The 15,819-nt window shown below is 42.6% G+C and overlaps 1 protein-coding gene across 1 annotated transcript in view; it reads left to right on the top strand.

The window, feature by feature from the left end:
- The window catches only part of rps6ka1 (ribosomal protein S6 kinase a, polypeptide 1), a 114,071-nt gene that overhangs the window by 12,231 nt on the left and 86,021 nt on the right, over window positions 1-15,819 (top strand). The window lies entirely within an intron of this gene.

Below are 15,819 nucleotides of genomic sequence, written 5' to 3'. Positions count from 1 at the left end.
AGGGTCTCTCAGGGAAATTGAACATGGCACATTCCGTTTTCTTTACATGTCAGCCCACTGCTTGATGAATAAACCCTTTTCTGCTTTCCTGCACATTTTATTGTCTCACTGAAATGTGATTACTCTCAGGCACACCATTCCTCTCCAGTCCTGTACTAGAGGAAAATGTAGCGTTCTGGTTTCTTTGAGTTGTTTCCCTATTTTTATTCATGCAGAGAAACGAGCCGAACCGAGCGATTTCTCTTTCATCTCAGGAGAATATGATGGGACTTGTGATTGAGCTGAACTTCGCAATGTGTTTTTGTGAAGTTACACAGAACTACTGTGGATTGACAGACGGCAATCTATTGTCCAAATTCTACTGTTTATCGACAGGGAAACTTGCAGATAATCTGAGCAGTCCTATTACATACGAAACATGTTGCATGAAATAGTGGATTTAATTGATTGCAAGGAATCTTCATATTGACATTATGAAATTAATTTTTGCGTTCTTCTAACAGCATGGCTGACTATGACAGCCTGCCAAGATGTCATGCACCAGTGGTTTTCAGGCATTGCCAGTTGTATTGTGAAAATCAGTGCTATGTGTGCAGTATGCTAATAAGGATGCAGATGCCTCACACGTCGTCAACTGGCAGCTTCACTAAATAGTACCCGCAAAACACCAGTCTCAACGTCAACAGTGTAGAGGTGACTCCGGGATGCTGTCCTTCTAGGCAGAGTTGCAAAGAAAAAGCCATATCTCAGACCGGCCAATAAAAATAAAAGTTTAAGATGGGCAAAAGAACACAGACACTGGACAGACAAACTCTGCCTAGAAGACCAGCATCCCCGACTCGCCTCTTCACTGTTGACGTTGAGACTGGTGTTTTGCGGGTACTATTTGATGAAGCTGCCAGTTGAGGACTTGAGACGTCTGTTTCTCAAACTAGACACTAATGTACTTGTCCTCTTGCTCAGTTGTGCACCAGGGCCTCCCACTGTTCTTTCTAGCCAGTTTGTGCTGTACTGTGAAGGGAGTAGTACACAATGGCCTTCATTTCTCAGAACAAGAATAGGCTGATGAATTTCAGAAGAAAGCGCTTTGTTTCTGGCCATTTTGAGCCTGTAATCGAACCCACAAATGCTGATGCTCCAGATACTCAACTAGTCTAAAGAAGGCCAGTTTTATTTCTTTCAACAGGACAACAGTTTTTAGCTATGCTAACATAATTGCAAAAGGGTTTTGTAATGATCAATTAGCCTTTTAAAATGATAAACTTGGATTAGCTAACTCAACGTGCCATTGGAACACAGGAGTGATGGTTGCTGATACTGGGCCTCTGTACACCTATGTAGATATTACATAAAAAATCTGCCGTTTACAGCTACAATAGTAATTTACAACATTAACAATATCGACAATGTGTTTCTGATCAATTTGATATTTTAATGGACGAAAAAATCACATTTTTTTTCCAAAAACGAGTACATTTCTAAGTGACCCCAAACTTTTGAACGGTAGTATACATTGGTAGATTGGGCAGTCATTAGAATTGAGCGATTTTTAATGGAGTATCAATCGACATACAGGTTGACTAGTATTAATTGATTGATTGGATATGGGTATTTCCATGTAAAAGGACCCATGAGCAGCAATGTGGTGTTCATAGGTGTATGTCAAATTTGGTGTCCAATGAAAGCTTGTTTTATGTTTTGAGAAATCAAGACGTGTGTGTATATAAATATAGAATAATCAAAGGCCTTACTGAAGAGCTCAGTGAGTTTCAATGTGGCACTGTCATAGGGTGCCACCTTTCCAATGAGTCAGTTCTACAAATTTCTGCCCTGCTAAAGCTGTCCCAGTCAACTATAAGTGCTGTTATTGTGATGTGGAAAAATCTGGGAGCAGCAACCGGCTCAGCAGCGAAGTGGTAAGCCACACAAACTCTCAGAATGGGGCCCATAGTGCTCAAGCACGCACCGCAAAAAAAAAATCCTCAGTTGCAACACTCACTACAGAGTACCAAACTGCCTCTGGAAGCCTTGTCAGCACAATAACTGTTTGTCGGGAGCTTCATGAAATGGGTTTCCGTGGCCGAGCAGCCGCACACAAGCTTAAGATCACCATGCGCAATGCCGAGCGTCGGTTGAAGTGGCGTAAAGCTCGCCGCCATTGGACTCTGGAGCATGCGTAACACATTCTCAGTAGTGATGAATCATGCTTCACTATCTGGCAGTCCGGACGGACGAATCTGGGTTTGACGGATGCCAGGATAATTTATTTTTCATTTAACTTTTTAATTAAAAAAAATAAACTCAAGTCTGTTAAGAACAAATTCTAATTTATGATGACCTACCTGGGCCAATTGTGTGCCCGCTCTATGGGGCTCCCAATCACAGCCGGATGTGATACAGCCTGGAGAATGCTACCTGCCCTGATGCGTAGTGCCAACTGAAGTTTGGTGGTTGAGGAATAGTGGTCTGGGGCTGTTTTTCATTGTACGAGTTTGTACTGCATGCAATGACACTACAGCATACAATGACCTTCTAGGTGATTGTGTGCTTCCAACTTTGTGGCAACTGTTCGAGGAAGGCCCTTTCCTGTTTTAGCATGACAACTCCCCCGTGCACAAAACGAGGTCCACACGGAAATGGTTTGTTGAACGGTGTGGAAGATCTTGACTGGCCTGCACAGAACCCTGACCTCAACCCATTCAAACACCTTTGGGATGAATTGGAACGCTGACTGCGAACCAGGCCTAATCAGACAACATCAGTCCCCAACCTCCGTAATGCTCTTGTGGCTGAATGGAAGCAGGTCCCTGCAGCAATGTTCCACATCTAGTGGAACGCCTTCCCAGAGGAGTGGAGGCTGTTATAGCAGCAAAGGGGACACACACACCATATTAATGCCCATGATTTTCGGATGAGATGTTCGAGCAGGTGTCCCCATCCTTTTGGTCATGTAGTGTATCTTGAAGACGTTTCCTAATTGTGCTCCCTCGTGAAGAGGGAGGATAATCAAAGTTGAGAAGTAATTGGTAGACCTACCAATTAGTTAGTGTTTTACTGAGATCTATTTGGTTTATGAATTAAGTGATTAAAACTCAATTCTGTTAACATATTTGACAGAATTTCAGAAAAAAACTAACAATTACTGCAATTGAATGATCTACAATGGGAAATAGTAGTCACAAACCACAGTTGGGTCACCTCCTACAGTCCTCCCTTCCACCTCCATACTGTTATGTTTAGCCCATTACAGTTTTCATACTCTTTTATCTGGTGGTCAAAGCAAGTGTTAAAACATTCTGGACAACCCCTCCCTCCCGCTCTCTCTGCCTCTTCTCCCTTTCTCTCGCTTTCCAGTTAACGTCACCTCTCCCGGCTCTTACTGACACCTACCCATGAGCCCCCTCGCTTTCCATTTACTGTAACCAGCATCCTTACCGATCCCGGACGTTCAAAAGTAGTGGAAATTTGGTCAGTCCGCACTGGCCTGGATTTCAACGTTCACAGATTTTTGTTTTTGTTTTGTTATGGTCCGGACCTGCTTTAATTGCAAGGTCCACAGATGTTGATTTGACTGGCCTTGATTTGGCCCAAATATAGATGTTTAGACCGAACCAGATCTTAACCAATCTTAGACGTCTATGTGCAGTACAGCAGAGCACAGGTGAGTTGAGTATACTGTACTGAACTCTACTGTACTGTAGTGAACTATTCTCTTGGCCAGGACTGGACAATGATTGGCCAGGACTGGACAAAATCTGAACCAATCAAATTTGGTCTTGTTTCGGGGCAGAGCTCATTAAAATAGCCAGTTTGTAGAATAATACTCAAGTATTCAAAGGAGGATATTGCCTATTCATACCCTTTTTGTTTACTAATTTAGGATACGTCACCATGAAGAGTAATATCCATAATTATGCATTTCTTTTTAGTACAGGTCAGGGACCCATGATGAAATTCTGTTACTGCAATTCTGTAACTGGTTGTAAATCCAATTCACTTAGTGTAGTTCAATAACCAAAAAAGAGGAGGCTCCATATTAAGGTTGACTCTCTCTCCGGCAGGATGAAAATGACTACATCAACCATGATATTTTGCTAGTTACGGCATCTTTCACTATGATCCTTCGTGATTTTTTTTTTGTTGTTGGTCCCATTCAGATTAATTCAGCAATATGGCACACTTTAATGTCTGTGGTGTCAGCACAATTCCGTTACCATGGAATTGCCCATATCAAGACGCATGGATGAATATCCAGTCTTGATGTCGGGGACAGATAATCATCCAGACTAAAGGCACCATCCTGTAACGGGAGCGTGGGCGAGATCAATGGGAAACCTGTTAGAATGAACCAGTCCGATAATGCATCCCATTAAGCATACCTGGCTCCCTCATGCCTGGCCCTCCACAGGGACAACATAGGGAATAAATAGCTCTAGATCCAGGAATCCACATGCAGCTATACTTTTCACAATACTGAGCCAAGCGTAGCTGTACTGGGCTGGCCTGGTTACGCACCCACCATAGTTGCTGGAACCATGCTGGAAAAAACGATATGAAAAGAAATTATCCAAGACAGCCCAGTATTGTTGCGGTTGGCCCTCGTGCGAATTAGGCTCGGGAAAGGAAGACTGGGTAATTATCCCTAGGCCTTGAGTAGTGGTAAGTGAAAGGTCTATAATGACTCGTCTACACTTTCACACCATCACACTTAGCCACACCGTCCCATTTTCATAACTAATTGGCCCTCCGTTGTCTCTCCCACGCCTCCCCAGCCTGTTAGTGGAACAAAGGGCACACAGGAAAGGTGGGCAGCCTTCTGTTGTTGCTCATTGGACTTAAGCTTGATTCCTGTTGGTAGCCTACACTATAGTAAGGAGTCGTTGGTGCAGAGCATGTTAACATGGATATAGAGCTCTTTGATAGCTGAAAGTGAAATGCATGGAAACATGCAAGCTACCATTTTAGATGTTAGTTTTGTCATTTAACAGACACAATTATCCATGTGAGGACATGACAGAATCAAGAGACTATGCCCAAAACGGAACAAGGGAGAACCTAGTACCGAGCCCTGAGGGACACCAGTGATGAGACCACATGGTGCAGACAGGGACCCTCTCCACCACCTGGTAGGAGAGTCCTGCCAAGTAAGAGCAGTAAACCAAGAGTGCAGACCCTGAGATGGCCAGCCATGAGAGGTTGGTGAGGAGGATCTGTTTCTCATGGTGTCAAAGTGGACAGTAGAGATATATTGTTCTAAAATCACTCCTGTGCTGCCTCGTTGTTGCCAATTTGTTGGTTGGCTAATGATGGGCATAAAACTTAGGGCACAATTAGAGCAAGGGTTTTTTACTGACCATATTTTGTGACCAGGAGAAACTCCTGGCCTAGTCCTTTCCTCTCTGAGAGTTGCGCCGAAGAAGTTTTAGAAGGATTTAAAATGTCTCTCTCTCCTGTAACTTAAAAAGATTTAAGGAGCTTTTATTATAGTGCAATAGAGGCAATTAAGACATGACATCTGATGGGAGATTGGGAAATGAGCAGTCTGAGGTCTGGGCTGAGCAGCAAATTATATTACCTAGCCATTTTCTCTGTAGCAGGACTGAGACAGCATTATGTTATGACAATGGCTGTGGAATTGTGGCATTTGATGTAAAGTTGGCATAGCTAATGTATATTGAGTAATATTTTAGGGGATATTTACTACAGATAAAAATGCTGCTTTTAAAAAATTCAATATAATTGAATGTTTGTAAAAAATAAATAATACAACTTTTTTTCTTTACAATGAAGTGTGATTGCAACAATATGCAACGGCAACAATATGCAACGGCAACAATATGCAACGGCAACAATATGCAACGGCAACAATATGCAACGGCAACAATATCATTATTTTGAGAAAATACATCTTAACACAGCTGCACTGTATGTTTAGCTGCAGGGCTGGTCTGTTGCTTGGTATAGCTGGCTTTGTTTTCATGGTATTCAATAAAAGACGGTGCCAATAACAACCCAGGCTGTGCTGAAATAGGCTCATAATTGAATTATTCCGGTTTTGATTTGATTGAGTTGTTTAGCAGACACTCTTATCCAGAGCGACTTACAGGAGCAATTGGGGTCAAGTTCCCTGCTCGTGGGCACATCAACAGATTTTTCATCTAGTCGGCTCAAGGATTCAAACCAGGGACCTTCCTGTAAAACGCGCTCGCACGCACACTCTTGTGTATTACTATACTTTTTGACGACCAACAATTGATTCCCATTCAAAATCCTATTTTCCCTAAACCCTAACTTTAACTCCTAGTTCTAACCCTAAACATAACCCTAAGCCTAAAATATCCTTTTTCATTTTTTAGGACCAGCCAAACGTCCTCACTTGGCTCCTTGGCTTACTATTTTTTTTGAAGACTTCTGGTCTTCACAAGTGTAGTAAAACGAAAACACGCACGCCCACTGAGCGAGTCGAGAGGAAATACTTCTCTGTGACAAGGCAGTTTTTAAATATGTCACCATGTCTGGCTGGCATTTTGGTGTAAATCCCCTTTGGGGTTTTCATTTTCAAGGTGCTATAAAGAACTGTCGTCTTGTGGGTTCAAAATGAACCCATCGACTGGAATATGTTTGGATTTGGGATTAGGTATTGTTAGATTTTTTTTAAAATATTTTTTTTACTTATAGGGCCAGTTTCCCGGACACAGATTAATCCTAGTCCTGGACTAAAAAGCATCGGTGTGCAAGCTTTTAAAATTCAGCACCTAACTTAATCTGTGTCAAGGTGACCTTTTGGGGTTTCCCCTAAAATGTATACTATTACTACTAAAGTTTCTATCTCACCCCTAAGGTTTCTGTCTCCGGTTATCTTTACAGTGGATGAACCCGAGAGAACAGGAAACCTCTTTTGTAAAGATGCGGTTGTATTAATATTTGATCGGGTCTATAAGGGGTCAAGAAGATGGGGGGGAAAAGTTCCTTTCTCAGTTGAATAATGCAATGTAGCTGATATTGTGGCTCAGGAACACTAGCATCCTGTTCTATTGTTGAAGGAAAACAAACAAGGATATTTACTGTACTTTACTTCAAGGCTGTTCAACTCGTATAAGACACAAGTTGTTATAGGTTAATTGCTTACCACCTTGTTGCTAGAATCTAAGGACAAATATACCAAGCCGTGTATTTTTATTTGTTTAACCTTTTATTTAACTAGGCAAGTCAGTTAAGAACAAATTCTTATTTACAATGACTGCCTACACCGGCCAAATCCTAACCAGGACGACGTTGGGCCAATTGTGCGCCACCCTATAGGGTCTCTTATGACCGAAAGTAACTTCTAGTTATCAGGACTGCGATTACTCACCACGGACTAGCTTTTTCCTTTCACGGCTCTGACGAGCCCGACGCGGAGGATACATTAAAAACTAAAATCTTATGCTTCACAGTTATACGATGTACTGGCAGGATAGAACAGTGGCATCTGGTAAGACAAGGGGCGGCGTTGCACGATATCTAAGTAAGTCTCGAGCTATTGCTCGCCTGAGGATCTCATGATAAGCTGTAGACCACACTACCTACTGAGAGTTTTCATCTGTATTCTTTGTAGCTGTTTACATACCACCACAGTCAGAGGCTGGCACTAAGACCACATTTAATGAGCTTTATTCCGCTGTAGGCAAACAAGAAAACGCTCACTCCTAGTAGCCGGGGACTTTAATGCAGGGAAACTTAAATCCATTTTACTACATTTCTAGCAGCATGTTAAATGTGCAACCAGAGGAAAAAGAACTCTGGACCACCTATACTCTACACACAGAGACTTATCCAAAGCTCTCCCTCGCCCTCCATTCGGCATATCTGACCATTCTATACTCCTGATTCCTGCTTACAAGCAAAAATGAAAGCAGGAAGCACCAGTGACTAGATCAATAAACAAGTGGTCAGAGGAAGCAGATGCTAAACTACAGGACTGTTTTTCTAGCACAGACTGGAATATGATCCAGGATTCCTCCGATGGCATTGAGGAGTACACCATCAGTCATTGGCTTCGCCAATAAGTGCATTGATGACGTCGTCCCCACAATGACTGTACGTACATACCCCAACCAGAAGCCATGGATTACAGGCAGCATCCGCACTGAGCTAAAATCTAGACCTGCCTCTTTCAAGGAGCGCGACTCTAACCTGGAAGCTTATAAGAAATCCAGCTATGCCCTTCGACGAATCAAACAGGCAAAGCGTCAATACAGGGCTAAGATCAAATCGTACTACACCGGCTCTGATGCTCGTCGAATGGGGCAGGGCTTGCAAACCGTTAGACTACAAAGAGAAGCACAGCCGAGAACTGCCCAATGACACAAGCCTACCAGACAAGCTAAACTACTTCTATGCTCGCTTCGAGGCAAATAACACTGAGACATGCATGAGAGCACCAACTGTACCGGAAGACTGTGTGATCACGCTCTCCGCAGCCAATGTGAGTAAGACCTTTTAAACAGGTCAACATTCACAAGGCCACAGGGCCAGACCGATTACCAGGACTTGTATTGCGAGCATGTCCTGACCAACTGGAAAATGTCTTCACTGACAGTTTCAACCTCTCCCTGTCCGAGTCTGTAGTACCAACATGTTTTTAAGCAGACCACCATAGTGCCTGTCCCCAAGAACACTAAGGTAACCTGCCTAAAAGACTACCGACACGTAGCACTCACGTCTGTAGCCATGAAGTGCTTTGAAAGGCTGGTCATGGCTCACATCAACACCATCATCCCAGAAACCCTAGTCCCACTTCAATTTGCATACTGCCCCAACAGATCCACAGATGATGCAATCTCCATTGCACTCCACACTGCCCTTTCCCAACCTGGACAAAAGAAACAACTACACTACCGTTCAAGAGTTTGGGGTCACTTAGAAAAGTACTTTTTTTGTTTTTTTGTCCATTTTAAAAGAACATCAAATTGATCAGAAATAGTGTAGACATTAATGTTGTAAATGACTATTGTAGCTGGAAAAGGCTGATTTAAAAAAAATAAATAAAAAAAAAATAAAAAAATGTTAGTGGAATATCTACAGAGGCCCATTATCAGCAACCGTCGCTCCTGTGTTCCAATGGCACGTTGTGTTAGCTAATCCAAGTTTATCATTTTTAAAAAGCAAATTGATCATTAGAAAACCCTTTTGCAATTATGTTAGCACAGCTGAAAACTGTTGGTGCTGATTAATGAAGCAATACAACTGGCCTTCTTTAGACTAGTTGATTATATGTAGCATCAGCATTTGTGTGTTCAATTACATGCTCAAAATGGCTAGAAACCAAGCCCTTCTGAAACTGGTCAGGTTATTCTTGTTCTGATAAATGAAGCCTATTCCATGCGAGAAATTGCCAAGAAACTGAAGATCTCGTACAACGCTGTGTACTACTCCTTTCACAGAACAGTGCAAACTTACCTGAATAGAAAGAGTGGAAGGCCCCGGTGCACAACTGAGCAAGACGGGTACATGTGTGTCTAGTTGAGAAACAGACGCCTCACAAGGCCTCAACTGGCAACTTCATTAAATAGTACCTGCAAAACACCATTCTCAATGTCAACAGTGAAGAGGTGACTCTAGGCAGAGTTGCAAAGAAAAAGCCATATCTCAGACTGGCCAATAAAAATAAAAGATTAAGATGGGCAAAAGAACACAGACACTGGACAGACAAACTCTGCCTAGAAGACCAGCATCCCCGACTCGCCTCTTCACTGTTGACATTGATAGACCTGTTGTAATCGGCGCACGTGACTAAAATTTGATTTGATACAGCCCGGGATCAAACCAGGGTCTGTAGTGATGCCTCTAGCACAGCGATACAGTGTCTTAGACCGCTGCGCCACTCGGGAGCCCTTAGTTGCTTAGTAAAAGGTGGGGAATGCCATCCCCACAAGTGTTTTGTCTGTGTGTGGGTGCATGTGCGTCTCTGACTTTCAGTCATACCTTTCAGGCGTGGAGGGGGCTTTGGGGTGGTAATGATTTTTCCATTGGTGACAATTAGATTAGTAAAGTTCCTAATGTGGTGTAATGGGTTTTTAGTTTCCATTGGCTCTGCTAGCCGGACCCTGGCTGTGTTTTTAAGGCTTGGCTGCCTGCTGCAGTTTAGGAAGAGCCGGGCCTTTTTATATCACTTTCCGCCAGTCAAGTGAGAGCCCTTTTGAGGTCACACAGCATTTAGAAATGCACGTGGGCCGGGGCGCAGTGCCATACATTTTTGCAGCAGCCTGGCCCATTTTGTGGCAGTTTGCTCAGCAGTGTCAACGGGGGGCCTCTGGAGTGCCTGCTTCTCCACATTGGGATTAGAGTATACAAAACCAAGCAGGTTGTGATCCCACATTCCACAGAATTTCCACTGAATTGTCTCCATCAGGATTAGCTCCGCGTCTGTGCGTCCTCGAGTCTGTGTGTCTTCCTGGTATGTATAAAAGTCTTTACAATTTGAAGGCTCTGGAAAGCGCTCCCCATATGGGTGTTTTTGCATTGAGACATTCTGTTAGTGATTAAATATTTACAAGTATGATTGTGTGTGTAGGTGGGGGATTTGAGATTATATGATTTTCTCACTGACCTCTGGGTCTCCTGTGGGGGCCATGTGGATGGATGGTAACTCTGGAAATAATCCAGGCCTGCATTCATAATGGGAGTCCCCAGTTAGCAGCCCGTTGTGTGTCACTAAATCAAATCAAATGTTTCGCATGCGCAGGATAAAACAACTTTACCATGAAACACTTACTTAAGAGCCCTTTCCTGACAATGCAGAGCTAAAAAGTAAGAATTGAAATTAAAAAAGGAAATGGTAACACAACGAAGCTATATACAAAGAGTACCGGTAATGCAGGGGTACGAGGAAATTGAGGTAATATGTACATGTAGGTAGGGGTAAAAGTGACTGGGCAATCGGAATATATAATGAACAGAGTAGCAGCAGCGTATGTGAAAGTGTGTGTGTGGCGTCAATATGCATGTGTTTTGAGTGTCAGTGTAGTATGTGTGAGTGGAGTCCAGTGAGTCAATGCAGGTGGTCTGTGTAGCCATTTGATTAACTGTTTAGCAGTCTTATGGCTTGCGGGTAGAAGCTGTTCAGGAGCCTTTCGGTCCCAGACTTAGCACTGCGGTACCGCTTGCCGTGCGGTAGCCGAGAGAACATTCTATGACTTTGTGGCGCTGAAGGGAATAACAGCCGGTTTACGAGCAATTTTTTTAATTTTTTTTCTCTGATCTGAAATTTTTCTGGACATAATGTTTCCGCCGTCGTCTCTGATGAATGAAAAAAGCCTCTGGACATCAGAACAGCGATCATTAACCTCGATTTGGATGAGGGTTTCTACTTTGAGTCGGTGGCGAAAGACACGGAGGCTTGTCGTGTGGGATGCCTGACAAGACTACTTTGGCGAGTGGATAAACCGGCGCTGCCCTCCGTTCTATTGTCGAACGTGTAGTCACTGGAGAATGAACTGGACGAGCTCCCTTTGAGACCATCCTATCACTGTGATCTGAGGAACTGTAACATCCTATTTCTCAGAGTCGTGGTTGAACAAGGACATGGGTATTATACACAAGCGTTCAAAAGTTTGGGGTAATTTAGAAATGTCCTTGTTTTTGAAAGAAAATCACATTTCTTTTGTATATTAAAATAACACAAAATTTATCAGAAATAGTGTAGACATAGTTAATGTTGTAAATGACTTTTGTTGCATGGAAATGGCAGATGTTTTTTTTTTTTTATGGAATATCTACATAGGCATACAGAGGCCCATTATCAGCAACCATCACTCCTGTGTTCCAATGGCATGTTGTGTTAGCCTTTTTAAAATGATTACCTTTAATTAGCTAATTGATCATTAGAAAACCCTTTTGCAAATAAACTCAGCAAAAAAAATAAACGTCCTCTCACTGTCAACTGCATTTATTTTCAGCAAACTTAACGTGTAAATATTTGTATGAACATAACAAGATTCAACAACCGACATGAACTGAACAGGTCCCACAGACATGTGACTAACAGATATTGAATAATGTGTCCCAGAACAAAGGGGGAATCAAAAGTAACAGTCAATATCTGGTGTGGCACCAGATTTGCCTGTTCTTGCTGTGAAATGTTACCTGGGGGGATGGTCCTATCAAATTGGCCTGCGCTGATATGATTACTGTATGGAGAGTGCACTGCACCATGCTTTAGACATTTAAACACAGTGGGTTTTTCTCTTCCCTGGTCACGTGGTGTATCTGATAGCTTTGGCTCAGTTACGCCGCATGACATGTGACCCATGAGTCGGTGTCTGCAAACCTCAGGAGGAGAGAAAGAGAGGGAGGGACAGACATTTTCTGGTCTTGGATCAGCTTGGGGACGCACAGCCTCTCCAGCTAGGCTGTCCTCTATGATTATTCTGTCTCCATGATCCACACCACGATGGCTTCAGGGGGCGTCAATGTGGAGTGCCTTTATGTGGGTGTGTTTTTGTGTGTCGCTATGAGTAACTTGCTGCTTTTCTCCAGGATCTACGACTACGGCTTTGCGCGGAGAGCAACACTTTATTTGGGAAAGCGTGCGTGAGTGTTTAAAAAAAAAAAGCTTTTTAGGTTCAGCGAACCTCTGCCTGATGGTTGCGATCGCTGGAGGGCAGTTAGAGTGAGAAATGTAGAATCTCTGCTCTCACCCCCTGCTGAGCTCCCTCAGCCTAAAAGGTCATGCCAGAGGTGCTGTTTCTTTGGGATGTTCTGTCTGCTCTGTTCATATCAACTCTGCTCTGTCAGTTGGCAGATTGAACTAAGTATTTGCACCCCTTTCAGCGACGTGACATTCCAGCGGTGTTTAGCTAGTCAAGTTGGCAAGGGACCGGAAATCTGCCTTGCCACCATGTGCTGCGGTCGAAAGCTATTCCTCTGAGGCCTGGGTCATATTCATTATGGCACACCGTAGCAACATCTTTTGCAACAGAAATAAAACAAATGATTGTATTATTGGTCAAATCCAGGTAGTCCTGTTTCAGACCATTTTCTTCTGTTTGGTTCTGAGATTAGGTGTGTTGGAAAACACCTTTGGGTGCAAGAGCAGAGGCTAACACCTCCATTCCTTCATAGTTGAGGGGAGTGGTGGGGGTACAGAATGGGATTCCCTCCAAAAAGAGATTTGAGGAGTGAAACCAGAATGAGATTGCCCTGCGTTCCCCATCTTGGTGTCATCTTTAGCTGTGAACACACACTTTATCATGCAGATGTTTTCACGGCAGTTTTTAGAGTGAAGTCAGGATAGTGATTGTGTGACATTGCATATCTAGATTAGAATTCCAAGGAATATCCTTGTGGAATTCTAGGAAGTTGAATCAGCCTTGAGGGACATGTTAGGACAAATAAATCATTCCACAGAATATTTTGCCCTTCGTAGCTGAAACTGAAATACCATATGACAAATACGACCTTTCCTAATCTTAGCTTTAGCTCTGTTACTGCTCACTGTTCAGAATATTTGACATTCTTTTGGCTGTACTTGCATGCTCTAGTATAAACACTAGGCTGGAACGTAGCCTATGGACAGCTGGAAATTGGGCAGCTTGGTTGATCTAACCTTCCTCGGTTTTCAAACAATACACTAAACCGATGTGAAATACCAGCATTCCAGTTGGAGACTCAATCCATTAAATAGGCCTGCACTCTAGGTACGCATGTCCTTGGCTGGAAGGCTGGTATTTCACGTCAGTTTGGATTTAGGGCTTGTTACGGTGACCGTATTACCGCCACACCGGCGGTCACGAGTTATGATGGCAGTCAAATTCCGTGTGACCGTTTAGTCATGGTAATTCGGCTTTTCCAAGCTCTGATGCTGCTGATGGTCATTAGTAGCCAACTGCCTGGTGCTCCGCACTCTTGTCCCTCTAATCACTCTGACATTAATGCAAATGTAATCGAACACTTCATGAGGGCCCATGTTGCACAACATTTCTATAGGCTATGCAATTGCATGAGAAGACAAAGTGATGGCATCTACTAAAAAGAGGAGGATCCCATCAGCTCTCTATAGGCTAGGCCTACTATATTTATTTCTCAACCTTCCTAATATTAAGCACGTTGCTTCTCTTAACAACAGGACTATAGCCTACCTGGCTGGCATGAAAATGAACCACAGGAAAAGCGTCCTCCATTTGCTATTTAAGTGCATAGATGACACGTTGTTTTTCTTTCGCTGCCCCTGTTTTGAGACCAATTTCATACATATTTTTATTTAGACTTTAGAAGATTAAATCAAGAATAGTGGGATGGGTGACAATATTAACCTATTCCTTGAATGATATATTATCACTTGTGAATGATTATATTTATTGTGAACGATGCCCAGCTCAAGGCAAGAAACGGCGTATGCTTTTTGTTGTTGTGACTGTTTCAAATCATAGTTGCACACCTCATGTAGCCTAGCCCAAAGCCCTATATGTTTTGATAAGGCTTGTGTGAGTTTGAAGTTTGGGGAAGATGATTTTCACCTTAAAAATGCACCTTTTTAATAAAAGCATTACATGCATAATTGCATTTGTGGTCACTTTTGAGAATGGTGTTTTCCTGCTAATGGAACATTTGCACTTATAGCCTACTGCCGTGTGAGTGTTGCTGCCCTTAAAATGTGAAGAAATAACCTAATAGTTTATCAACATTTTAAGCTAAACGTTCTCATGTTGCATCAGGCTCATTGCTTAACTTTTTTTTTTATGCTCTTGGTTGTATTAATTTGGGATCTATGTTTGGAATATGTATTTCTTGCGTAGAATAGGTCGTTTGTACTATGGGGGATAGTAGATTGACACAGCCTAGTGCTTTTGCTGTTTGTTAGGTCTTACTCATCAGGTAAATGTGGACAGTTCTTCCAATATCTTCAATATGCACCTCGGGAATTGGATAAGGACGCGCGCAGTTGCGTAGCTTGTAGCCTGTGAGAAAGATGCGATCACGTCAGCCCAAGGGCACAATGGCCACTGGGCGCAAAAGGCATGGATTTATTTTTTTTGCTGGGATTATGGCCACACAAAGGGGATGCAATGGGGAAATTCAAGGCATTATCAAGTGCTTGTCAAATTGTGAATGAGGGACTGATGAAGTGTGTCCAGCCTGCGCAAATAAACAAAGCAGAGCTCATGCCTTTCATGCAACTTTTTCAAATCAACGTCGATCATGCAGCTTTGGTATTGTATTAAATATGAAAACATATAGCCCAACATTTGAATCACAACTGAAGTTACATAAATAACTATAAATTAAGCATATAGAAGGACCTGTTTCTTTAACCGCTCAACACAGAATAGTCTTGTGCGCACTCCCTCATTTGGAGAAAATATCCTTTCTATTTTATTCAGCTTTGTTCCATTTATATTCTTCATACGATAAAATAATGCCACAGAATTCTAAGCAAATCTTGTCTGTTAGTGTAGCCCACAGCCATATGGCATTGCCAGATCGGGGCCTAACATAAGGGAAAACACACAGTATGCTATGCTGTTCTTCTGAAATAGACTGTTTCTTTAGACCTGCTTAAAATAAATAATGGATATATTGTGATGGTGTAGGCTACATTACATGGATTTATTAGACTTTTTAAAAAATGTAATGTTCCAAAGGTCTGCATCAGTGGCTTGTAGGTCATACGTGGAAGCCAGTAGATGCCTTATGTGTTTGTGTTTAATTAACGATCAATTACCATGAGACCGGAAGTTATTTGCTTGACAATCACCGGCTGACAAAATTTCATGACCGCCACAGTTGCAGTCCTTGGGAAAGCACTGTAAATCCAAAGTGCTCGTCACTGGGATGGAG

The sequence above is a fragment of the Oncorhynchus kisutch genome, linkage group LG14 (genome assembly GCF_002021735.2).
Source record: "Oncorhynchus kisutch isolate 150728-3 linkage group LG14, Okis_V2, whole genome shotgun sequence".
In the NCBI taxonomy this organism is placed as follows: Eukaryota; Metazoa; Chordata; class Actinopteri; order Salmoniformes; family Salmonidae; genus Oncorhynchus; species Oncorhynchus kisutch.
Note: the sequence above shows the minus strand (reverse complement) of the source record. Positions and strands in the feature narration are given on the sequence as shown.